The sequence below is a fragment of the Mobula birostris genome, chromosome 1 (genome assembly GCF_030028105.1).
Source record: "Mobula birostris isolate sMobBir1 chromosome 1, sMobBir1.hap1, whole genome shotgun sequence".
Lineage (NCBI taxonomy): Eukaryota > Metazoa > Chordata > Chondrichthyes > Myliobatiformes > Myliobatidae > Mobula > Mobula birostris.
This window is the reverse complement of record NC_092370.1, coordinates 95,972,701-95,985,049: the sequence shown is the minus strand read 5'-3', so window position 1 is coordinate 95,985,049 and position 12,349 is coordinate 95,972,701.

Genomic DNA, 12,349 nt, shown 5'->3' with positions numbered 1-12,349 from the left:
CCGTTGGGCAGCCACCCCATATGTGGTGGAGAGTCAGATGCCGAATCTCCCGGTTTACCGGGTGAGACCCGAGGACGGGAAGGGGCCTGTCAAGGTACTCCATCGGAACCACCTGTTGCCTCTGGGTCGAGAGGTGAAGATGGACCCAGAGCCCGAATGGGAGTTTACTCCTATTGCAAGGACTTTGCGAGGGCGCAGGGCGCGGGAAGAGCCCGCTGCGAAGGAGACGGGGCCGGTCCCCACCTCGAAAAGGGATACGTCATCGGAAGATGGTGATTTGGACGTGTGGTACCTGCTTCCGTTCGCTGATTCCCTGGTGCCGGGAGAAGAGACTCTTGGCCCTTCCATCACTGAGTCAGGGGAACCGAGGGAGGGTGTTGCAGAACTGCCTGTATTACAGCCGGGATTGGGGGAGGAGAGGGTGGAGGCAGACAGGGGCAGAGGGATCCCGGTGAAGGGGAAGGTCCGACAGATAGGCTCGAGGGGTCAACTGGGGTGTCTGAACAGGGAGAGTCAGCAGAGGAAGTACAGAGGCCTCAGAGGAGTAGGCATCCCCCGGAAAGACTCACTTATATAGCGCCGGGAGAGCAGGGTGTGATCTCTACTGCCCTGCAAAGTTATGTCACTGCTTTATGCACCTGAGTTGGGTTTTGTGTTTTACAGGGAGCACTGGTGAACTCTGTTAATGTCATGAGGGCATGACTTTTTGAGGTGGGGGGAGAGTGTACGGGGTTTTTCTTTAAAATGGCGATTTTGTTATGTTAATCTGGGGAATGCGGCTTTGTTGTGTTTTAACGCTGCAAAGGGTTTGCGCTAACAATTTGTTTTACTTTAAATGAGATAACCAGGTTCTATTAGCCAATGGATGGTTATGTATCGTTTTGTTTTCGGATGCCATGCTGTATGATATGACTGTGGACTGAGTTTTGGCGGGGAGTCGGAGGAGAGACGAGGAGGACGGCGGACGTGCGGAGAGGCTCCGATCGATCACTCAGGGTGGTCCCGAGCCGTGAGTCGACGGAATTCGGGTGGTCGTCTGACGTCGAATTGAGCTCCAACGGTAGCGCGCGAAGAACTTGGACTTTGAAAAGTGTTGGCGCCTTTTTTTCCATTACTTTCCTCTCTGTATCAAATGCATATTAATGTCATAGAATTAATAATATCTATAAAGTGTATTTGTTAAAATTTACTGGGTGTGCTGGCTGATGATTGATGTTTGTGATTGATTCGGGCGGCGACTGACCCTGAGGAGAGTGTTGAAGCAGGTGCTGGGCAGGATTTCCCCTAGACATACACGAGCCAATATAACGGAACGTTACATAACTTTTTAGCCTATATGTCTGTATGTCTCTGGGATGTAGGAAGAAAATTGGAGTGCTTAGGAATGCAGTCACAAGGAGAACTTGCAAGCTCCATATAGTCAGCACCAGAGGTCAGGTTTGATCTGGCCTTCTGGAGCACTGAAGCATCAGCAGACCCAAAGGTCAAAGAGAGAGAAGCACACACGCTCAAAACAAATAGAAGTTTTAGTTTTAGACAGCTCGCATATGCCAGAAAATATTCTTTCCATTAAAATCATTAGATCACTGGATGACTTCTAAAGAAATACAGCACAGAAATACCCATAGCCAAAAGGGGTCAAGTAAAGAGACATCAAAGTCAGAAAGTTGAAGCTGAATTTATCGTACAACTCCATTAAAAACTTGTTTGCTACAGCATCACAGGCACATAGCATTAGATAAGCAGCATTTACAAGAAAACCATAAATTAACCAAAAATTAAATACATGAAAAACACAAGTACAATAAAAAAAATCTAACTGTATTTCAAATTGGTCAAAGTGGTCATCATGTTACTATACTGAGATAGTGATAAGGATTGTGGTGGTTGGTTCAGAAACTGAACGGTTGAAAGAAGTTTCTGTTCTTGAACCTGGCGATGTGGGGTTTCAGACTTCTATGCCACCTGCCCAATGGTACCTGCAAAAACATGGCATGGTTCAGAATGCATGGATCTGTGATGACAGATAATGCCTTCTTGGGGCAGTGCCTCCTGTAAATACTATCAGTAGGAGGGATGTACCTGCAATGTATTGGGCTGAGCCCACTGCTCTCTGCATCTTGTTACATTCCTGCACATTCGAATTGCCACACCAAATCATGGTGCAACCAATCAGGATTTCAACATTACAGAGGTTTCAGAAACACAGTGGCAGGATCTTTTCTAATTGTTATTATTGATCTCGCAAAACTATATGCTTGTGTTGTAATACTTCCAGAAATAACTGAGGAGATACTGTACCATAGACTGTTGTGCACTGCACAACCACATCACTGAATAGACACTGACTTCCACCCAGAGTTGATGGCACCTGATCATTTGCTGCCAGTTGACTTTCACACTTCAGTATGATCTAATTATCAACATCATAATGGAGCTCTTTGTTTTAAAACACTCGCTTTTCGCATATAAAATGATACTTTGATGGCTGATTGGGTTAATGCACCACTATTATGTATATTAAGCTTAGCTGTGGTAATGATTTGAACTAAAGGCTAAATGCAACTAATTAATATATATTTGCAATTACAGTACCATTTTACTTTTAAAAAAGTTTCAGAGCTTCCAGTTTTCATTCATCAGTAAGGTCTCATATTGATCCTAAATTGATGAAATAGGATTTGATTTGTTCAGGGAATTGATTGTACTGGATTACTTCCTTTGGGGAATAATGTTCAGAGGTAGGGCAACTCAACAAGTCAATGGTGTGCATGCAATGATAATAAATTAAAATGCAAAATATTTAAAATACTCCATTATGACATAGGATCAACAAAATTTATGAGCATGATGTAATTATGCATGGGAATAAGGTTAAGGAGAAATGGAAGCTGAGACTATGCAGAACAAGCTTCAAATCAATTTCACTGTAAAACTGTCAGAAAGAATCTGTTTGCCACAGTGATGATCCTGACTGTCCTTTATGTCTTTATTCTTGACTTCATTCCATAATGAATACACAAATTGAATGCAGTAGATCAAAACATCAACCATGAATTATTGAACCATTCAAACATTCAGCCAGCTGTAGTTTCTTATCATTTTCCTTCTCCCAAAAGAAAAGCTCTGTTTCTTTTGTAACAACAATTAATTAAGAATCGTAGGAGACTTCTGAGGGCAGAAAATATAGGTAAATTGGGGTAGACACACAGATTTCGAGAGGAAACTACATTTCAAGCAAAATTAGCCATACAGAAACTGAAATCTCAGGAAGCCTGAGCTTAGGAGGTGCCAACCTAAGCTCCTAGGAAAAAATATGATATGAATATCAACTAAAGTAATAAAAGACAGAAATATGTTGAACCAGTTGATAGGATGTGACAAGGTTGAAATCTGTTCAATTTAGTTGTAAATAATTTTTCAAATAATTAAAAAAGAGTAAAATAATTTATTTGATATGAATATCATTTCATGTTGAGAAAAAGGGATATTACTTTAAAAAATCCAGATGTGTTTAGTTGAAAACTTTGAGAATCTGTGTGCAGGGTATTCTTTTATGGTACTGAGCACTGAATCTACCACTGACTTTTAAAGCTTTGCATTCAATCTTCAGCACGCAATTGATTGTTCAAGCCTATCAGTATGACTGGGGGTTGGGGGGAGGTAGTGCGAGAAATATACACTGTACTCCTCATTCACCATATAGTTATTGAAGAATAAACAGTACAGCGTGTACGTTTCATTTGCCATCTCCCGTTTTCAGGTAGAAAAAGAAATACAGAAAGTAATTGGAATTTTAATTGAATTGGCACATTCATGTTTTCAGAATGTTCCTTATTTTCACCCACATGCATGTATGATTGATGCGGTAAAGCTCCATGGGGACAGTGCCATAAGCACACAGTGTAACTATTTGGATATATAGTATTGCTGATAAAGAAGATGATAGTTTATTGGAGTATTTATTTTTATCTTTATTTTAGAATTAAAGTGATACGTTCCCATGGAATGACAGAACTGATAGTTAAATCAAAAAAAGCCTGAACGTTAAATGAATAACAGTATAAATGGGAGAAGAATTGAACTTGATTTAATGTACATCTCATTGCCTATTATACAGTTAACTGGATGTACTGTGTTTTATTTTGATTCACCATAAAGTTATTGAGGAATAAATGGCACAGTATGTATGTTTCATTCATCATCCCCCTTTTTCAGTACAGGAGTATGGATTCATTCTTCTTTAGTAAAGATATGATCTTATAAACAGAATCACAAAGACTTTGGTAATTCAAGCAAAACAGAAGATTTATTATAGAAATTAACCAGCAAAGCTAACAGGAACGCAGACTAACTATACAGAATCTTGAAGAACTAAGGTCACTGACAATACACAGAGGAAGACAGAGTTTCAGCAGACAAGGATCCACAACAACGGATCGGAGGGGGGTTGGCATGACCCTGAAGCACGTAGGAATTCAGGACTAATCAGACAGCCCTGTTGTCCAGAAGAAACAATAACTACCACGCCCCCAACACCCCCCCCCCACCAAGACAACAACTACAATGCAAGACATTGAAAGTCGTGTGCTAATTTAATTACCCTAAATTAAATAAAAGTGATAAATACAAATAGAGTTTTAAAATCTCCATGATACCAAATGAGACACTCACAAAACAAAGTGAAAAACCAGAGCTAGTGCAAAGACAAACAATTAAACATAACAGGTAACCAATCCAAGAAACACTGGATCCCCAAAAAGTTACACCGAGAAAATACAATCCACATACTAGTTGAAAAAAATATTATTTTAAAAACAACCTCTGGTTCTGACATCTTTGTTCTGATGTTGAAGTTAGTTATTTTGAAATCAATGAAGTGAATTTTGAAAGTAGGGTACAATGAAATGATATCACATAATGTGCATTGGTACTACTGATCAATAATGAACTTCGAGGCAATGATACTCTGAATCAATGTTACTTCACAAAACAGATAGCATAATATCAGTAGGAATAGGTTAAATGAATCACTGAACCTGCTTTGCTTTTCATTAACATCTTACCCAAACTTGTGTGTACCTCATGTTGATTTCCCACTGAGTTACAGCATTTAAATTTCACCACTACTAAAAGTTTAGATGGGAGTAAACCACCTGAACATCAGATATAGCCATCATCTGCAGGGAGAACAAAGTGGTTGACACAAGAGTTTCTGCAGATGCTGGAAATCTTGAGCAAAACAAACTTGAGTTCCTTCTGCAGCTTGTGTGTGCAGAACAAAATGATTAATGTTTAAGACTCAAAACCTGCTCAAAAGGAACTAAAAATACAGTGGAAAACAACAGAAATTGACAAAGCCTGTTCTTCAGTTATTGTGAGTTTCAATAGGGATATGGCACCTACAGCACTCACATTTTTGATGGCAAGTACAAAGGAGTCTATTTGGTAAATTTGCTAATATGGTCACAGTTAATATCAACTAGAAACACACAGAATAATTGATCATGGTATCAATCATGTGCATATTCCCATTCAAGGTCTTCATTTTTCAGCCAATTATCTCTTTTATCATAACATGATTGGACATGTGTTCAGCAGCCAGAAGCATCTATGATCAATGTAAATTAATAAGGGGATAGATAGGATAAATGGAAAAACAAACAAAAAAAAAATCACCATTCAAGAGTTCCTAAAACTAGAAGGCATTGGTTTAAGATAAGAGGTGGAAGGTTTAGAGTCAATCTGAGAGAAAATAAATCAGCAAGAGAGTGATTGGAATCTGGAATACTCAAATGACAAATTAGAGTTATTGTAAGCACAAGTACATGTATGTACAGGTGCAATGAAAAACATTGCAGCAGCTTCACAGGCACATAGCATCATATAAGCAGCATTCACAAGAAACTTAGACCATTAGACCATAAGACAAAGGAGCAGAAGACGGTCATTAGGCCTATTGAGTCTGCTCCGCCACTTTACCATGAGCTGATCCGTTCTCCCATTTAGCCCCACTCCCCCGCCTTCTCACCATAACCTTTGATGCCCTGGCTACTCAGATACCTATCAATCTCTGCCTTAAATACACCCAATGACTTGGCCTCCACTGCCGCCCGTGGCAACAAATTCCACAGGTTCACCACCCTCTGGCTAAAAAAAATCTTCGCATCTCTGTTCTGAATGGGTGCCCTTCAATCCTTAAGTCATGTCCCCTCGTACTAGACACCCCTACCTTGGGAAACAACTTTGCCACATCCACTCTCTCCATGCCTTTCAACATTCGAAATGTTTCTATGAGGTCCCCCCTCATTCTTCTAAACTCCAAGGAGTACAGTCCAAGAGCGGTCAAATGTTCCTCATATGTTAATCCTCTCATTCCCGGAATCATTCTAGTGAATCTTCTCTGAACTCTCTCCAACGTCAGCACATCCTTTCTTAAATAAGGAGCCCAAAACTGCACACAGTACTCCAAGTGAGGTCTTACCACTGCCTTATAGAGCCTCAACAGCACATCCCTGCTCCGATACTCTATTCCTCTAGAAATTAATGCCAACATTGCATTCGCCTTCTTCACCACCGACTCAACCTGCAGTTTAACCTTAAGGGTATCCTGCACGAGGACTCCCAAGTCCCATTGCATCTCAGAACTTTGAATTTTCTCCCCATTTAAATAATAGTCTGCCCATTTATTTCTTCTACCAAAGTGTAGAACCCTACAATTTCCAAAATTGTATTTCATTTGCCACTTCTTTGCCCATTCTCCCAATCTATCCAAGTCTCTCTGCAGACCCTCAGCACTACCGGTCCCTCCACCTATGTTCCCTCTAAGCTGTGTGCGTGTGCACCGCACACATGTTTTTCAATCAGCGCACAAGGGAAATTAATGTGTGCACAAAAGGTTAGTTACCTAAAATAATGTAGTAATTAATAATTATACCTACTGAAAATAATCCTTCAGCTAAATGTTTCTGTTAACTAGTTAGTTGGTTTTTCAAATACCGCAATGTACATCACTAATTTACGTCATCTCACCTACTCTGTTCCGGGATCTGGGAGACAATGTTTCGTGGAGTGACAAAGTTAAAGTTTTGCTAAGCCAACAACATGAAGAAAACATCACAGTAGATACAAGTTCGCTCTTGACCTTTATAAATAGTCTTTGTGTTCTTTTGGAAGAAAAGTTTCTTGAAGATAAGGTACAAGAATGGTCAGCTTTTGATTTCTCTGCAATTGCAGATTGTGACTTCACATTTGGCAATGAACAAGTTAATGCCTTATGTCTAAAATATCATGATTTTCTAGCTGAAAATACTGTAATAGTTAGAAAGATTAATGATTTCAAATTTTCCGTGCAAGTAAAAAGTAAATCCCAACTGATTTCAATACTTTTCTCAAATGGTGGCATTTGTACTTCAAAATGAACAGTTTTGCGACGATGCACAGTTGATGGACATTGGGGGAACCTTTCTGGCGTCTAGTGCGGACTGTGAGCGAGGTTTTAGACTAATGAATCAACTCAAAAACAAGCTGAGAAACTGTTTAGGTGAATGTCATTTGGATATGTTAATGAGAATCAAAAGCTGTTATAGAACCATAGAACATTACAGCACAGAAACAGGTCTTTTGGCCCTTCTTGGCAGTGCCGAACCATTTTTCTGCCTGGTCCCACTGAGCTGCACCTGGACCATATCCCTCCATACACCTCTCATCCATGTACCTGTCCAAGTTTTTCTTTTTCTTTTTTTTTTTGTAATTTAATTTTAATTGAATTTCATCATCAAACATTTCCACAAGATGTATTTCAGATACTGTAATCATATTTGTCACAAATCACATAATATTTATCTGATAGAAAGGAGAGGAAAGAAAGAACAATCGAAAGAAGAAAACTATGTACAGAGTAGGGAGTGATCTTTTTTTTACAACATATTCATTGACTTGTGAGAATAAAATCAGGCCTATGAAGTATTATGTAGTTAAACCATTTTTTCCAGTATGAATAAAATTGTTCCAACTTACAATTAACAGATGCTGTTATCTTCATTTTGTAAATGTCCATTGTAATTTCAATCCATACAATTAGAGTTGGGCTTTCCTGTGATAACCATTTCCTGGAAAGGGTCTTCTTATCAGCCCCCAGCAGTACATTCATTAAATATTTATCTCTTTTCAACCATTCTTGAGGTATATACCCAAAATATATAACCCTCCTGTTTGCTGGAGAAATTGTGGAAATCAAAATGCAAACCATTATCATATTTTCTGGAAATGCCCTGTTATCAAAGACTATTGGAATGGGTACATAATGCCCTACAAGACATCTTTAAATGTGAAATACCCTTTGAAAGTAAGACCATATTAATTGGATGGAAGTTCTATTAGTCTAGATAGAGTTTACAAAGAATGGGTAAATGCCAAAGACAGGAGAGGGAACAAATAACTGAGTGATTAAATATGTTATTTTGTTGTTATTCTGTGCAGTTTTATGTCAAATATTTTGTAAGGCTACATAAAGGGTGCCATGTGTGCATTCAGTGCGCACATGCTTTTGTCACAGGAAAAAAATTTGCACAACATAAGATTTTTGTGCACACTGACTACTAAAAATTAGAGGGAACATTGCTCTCCACCTATCTTTGTATCATCAGCAAACTTAGCCACAAAACCACCTATTTCATAATCCAAATTGTTGATGAACAGCGTAAAAAGAAGCAGCCCCAACACGGACCCCTGTGGAACAGCACTGGTAACCGGCAGTCAACCAGAATGGGATCCCTTTATTCCCAATCTCTTTTTCCTGCCAATCAGCCAATGCTCTATTCATATATGTAACTTTCCCGTAAATCCATGGGCTCTTATCTTGTTTAGCAGCGTCATGTGTGGCACCTTGTCAAATGCCTTCTGGAAATCCAAATACATACATCCACTGCACCTCCCTTGTCTAGGCTACTTGTAATTTCCTCAAAAAATTGCATTAGGTTTGTCAGACAGGATTTTCCTTTAAGGAAACCATGCTGAGTTCTGCCTATTTTGTCATATGCTCCAGGCACTCCGTAACCTCATCCTTGACAATCGATTCCAACAACTTCCCAACCACCGATGTCAAGCTAACAGGTCTATAATTTCCTTGTTGCTTCCTTGCCCCCTTCTTAAATAGCGGAGTGACATTTGCAATCTTCCAGTCCTCCGGAACCATGCCAGAATCTATTGACTTTTGAAAGATCATTGCTAATGCCTCCACAATCTCTACAGCTACTTCCTTCAGAACACAAGGGTGCATTCCATCTGGTCTGGGAGATTTATCTACCCTAAGACTATTCTGCTTCCTGAGTATTTTCTCTGTCGTAATTGTGACTGTGCACACTTCTCTTCCCTGCCACCCTTGAGTGCCCGGTATACTGCTGATGTCTTCCTCAGTGAAGACTGATGCAAAATACTCATTCAGTTCCTTATCTCCCATTACAATTTCTTCAGCATCATCTTCTATCGGTCCTATATCTGCTTTCACCTGTCTTTTACTCTTTATATACTTAAGAAGGCTTTGAGTATCCTCTTTGATATTATTTGCTAGCTTCCTTTCATAGTTCATCTTTTCCCTCTTAATGACCTTCTTAGTTTTCTTTTGTATAGTTTTAAAAACTTCCCAATCCTCTGTCTTCCCACTAATTTTTGCTTCCTTGTATGCCCTCTCCTTTGCTTTAACTTTGGCTTTGACTTCACTTGTCAACCATGGTTGCATCCTTTTTCCAATCAAAAATGTCTTCTTTTTTGGAATATATCTGTCTTGCACCTTTCTCACTTCTCCCATAAACTCCAGCTAGGGCTGCTCTGCTGTCCTCCCCACTAGTGTCCCTTTCCAGTCAACTTTGGCCATTTCTCTCTCATGCCACTGTAATTTCCTTTACTCCACTGAAATACCGACACATCAGATTTCGGCTTCTCTTTCTCAAATTTCACAGCGAACTCAATCATGTTATGATCACTGCCTCCTAAGGGTTCCTTCACCTCAATCTCTCTAATCACCTCTGGTTCATTACACAATACCCAATCCAGTACAGCCGATCCCCTAGTGGGCTCAACAACAAGCTGTTCTAAAAAGCCATCTCGCAGACATTCTACAAATTCTCTCCCTTGAGATCCAGTGCCGACCTGATTTTCCCAATCCACTCGCATGTTAAAATCCCCCACAATTATCATAACACTTCCCTTCTGACAAGCCTTTTCTATATCCTGTTGTAATTTGTAGTCCACATCACCACAGCTGTTAGGAGGCCTGTACATAATTGCCATCACGGTCCTTTTACCCCTGCGATTTCTTAGCTCAACCCATAAAGATTCTGCACCTTCTGATCCTATGTCACCTCTTTCTAATGATTTAATATCATTTCTTACCAATAAAACTACGCCACCCCCTCTGCCTACCTGCCCATCCTTCCGATACACCGTGTATCCTTGGATGTTCAGCTCCCAGAGACATGCATCCTTTAGCCAGGTCTCAGTGATGGCCACAGTATCATACCTGCCAATCTGTAGCTGTACAACAAGATCATCCACTTTATTCCTTATGCTGCGTGCATTCCCGAGGACTTGCTCACAACACTTAAATACCTAGATGTGCAGTCAAACTGGCAAGACATAGAAAGCTAGGGACCAAATGCTGGAAAATGGGATTAGTACAGATAGGTACTTGATGGTTAGCATAGATATGGTGGTCCAAAAGGTCCGTTTCTCTGCTGTAAATCATTTCAAAAGTTCATTACTTATAGGTTTATTGCTAGTAGATTTCTGTTGCTGCAAATCTACAAAAGAATTAGGAGCAAGAGTAGACCTTTGAGACATAAGACTACAATATATAGGAGCAGAATTAGGCCATTCAACCCATCGAGTATATTCCACCATTCTATCTTGGTTGATATATAATCCCCTCAACTCCATTCTCCTCCTTCTCCCTGTAACTTTTAACCCCCCCCCTTACTAATTAAGAACCTCCACAGGTTCACCACCCTCTGGCTAAAGAAATAACGCCTCAAGTTCTTGGTCTCTCGATGATGGTTTAGGTTCTCCCTATAGCTGTTTCAGAATCCTACCTGGTGTAGAGTTACGGTTGTTCTCTTCAAAGGTCCTTCACAAACCTGCTCATGCCAGTGATTAGAGCATTAGTGGGCATTCCTTGGAAGACTGGAGAGAATGGACAGAGATGAAGCAGAACAGAATCTCCCATTGCAAGAGAAGAAAGCAAGAAAGAGAGAGAATGACTGAGCAGGAAGTTTAACTTGTTTGTGACAGCTGATAAGCAGCATGGACAATTAATCAGCTGATGTTTAGCATTAATGATGTTTAGTCAATGTTAAGCATCTTATAGTTTTGCTTTCATTTGTGGAAATCCATTTCCTGATTGTCGTGGCTCTTTATTTTCAAAATGAACTAGTTCATTTATTTCAGGTAATCACCCTTGGTAATAATGATTGGTCTGGTATAGAGAGAGCCTGAATTCACTCACATGTATCTTTATTTGCTCAGTTAACAAGAAGTAAGCCCATTTTACAAAACTAAATACCAGTGCACACACTCACTGTATTTCTCTGAACATGAACAGTCAAAGAATCATAAAGGTAATACCCAGGGGAAGGAGTCTCCACTGACTAGGCACTTCCCTTGATCCTGACAGTTTCTACATTTCTGGCATAGGGTCGTCTACTTCTGTGTTGGTTGGTCTCTAGAGTTGCTGCTTCCTGTACTCCCAAAATCCTCTATCTTATCCTTTTTCTTACCCAATTTATCTGTAGAATCTGCATTCCCTTGCTCCAGGCTTATCTGGCAAGTTGGGGTCAGCTTCTCATTGGGTCTGGTTCAAGGATACAATCAGAATTACTTGAGCAATACACACAGCAGGAGGAACTTGGCAAGTTAGACAGCACCTCTAGGGGAGAATAAACAGTTGGCATTTCAGGCTGAGACCCTTCATCAGGACTGGAAAGAATATGAAGGTAGGGGGAAGGGCACGAGTACAAACTGGCAGATGATAGATGAGACCAGGTGAGGAGGAAGGTGAGTGAGTGGAGGAGTGGTAATGAAGTAAAAAGCTGGGAGGGAATAGGTGGAAGAGGTAAAGGGCTGAAGAAGATTGACTCTAATAAGAGAGGACAATGGACCATGGAAAAAAAAGAGAAAGAGGAGGGCAACCAGAGGGCGGTGATAGGCAGGTGAGGAGAAGAGAAGAGATGAGAGGGCAACCAGAGTGGGGAATAGAAAAAGAAAGAAGGAGGGAGCTTATAAAACTCTAGTTAGGTTGTGTCTGTACTACTGCAAACAGTCTAGTCGCCCCATTATGGGAAAGATGTCGAGGCTT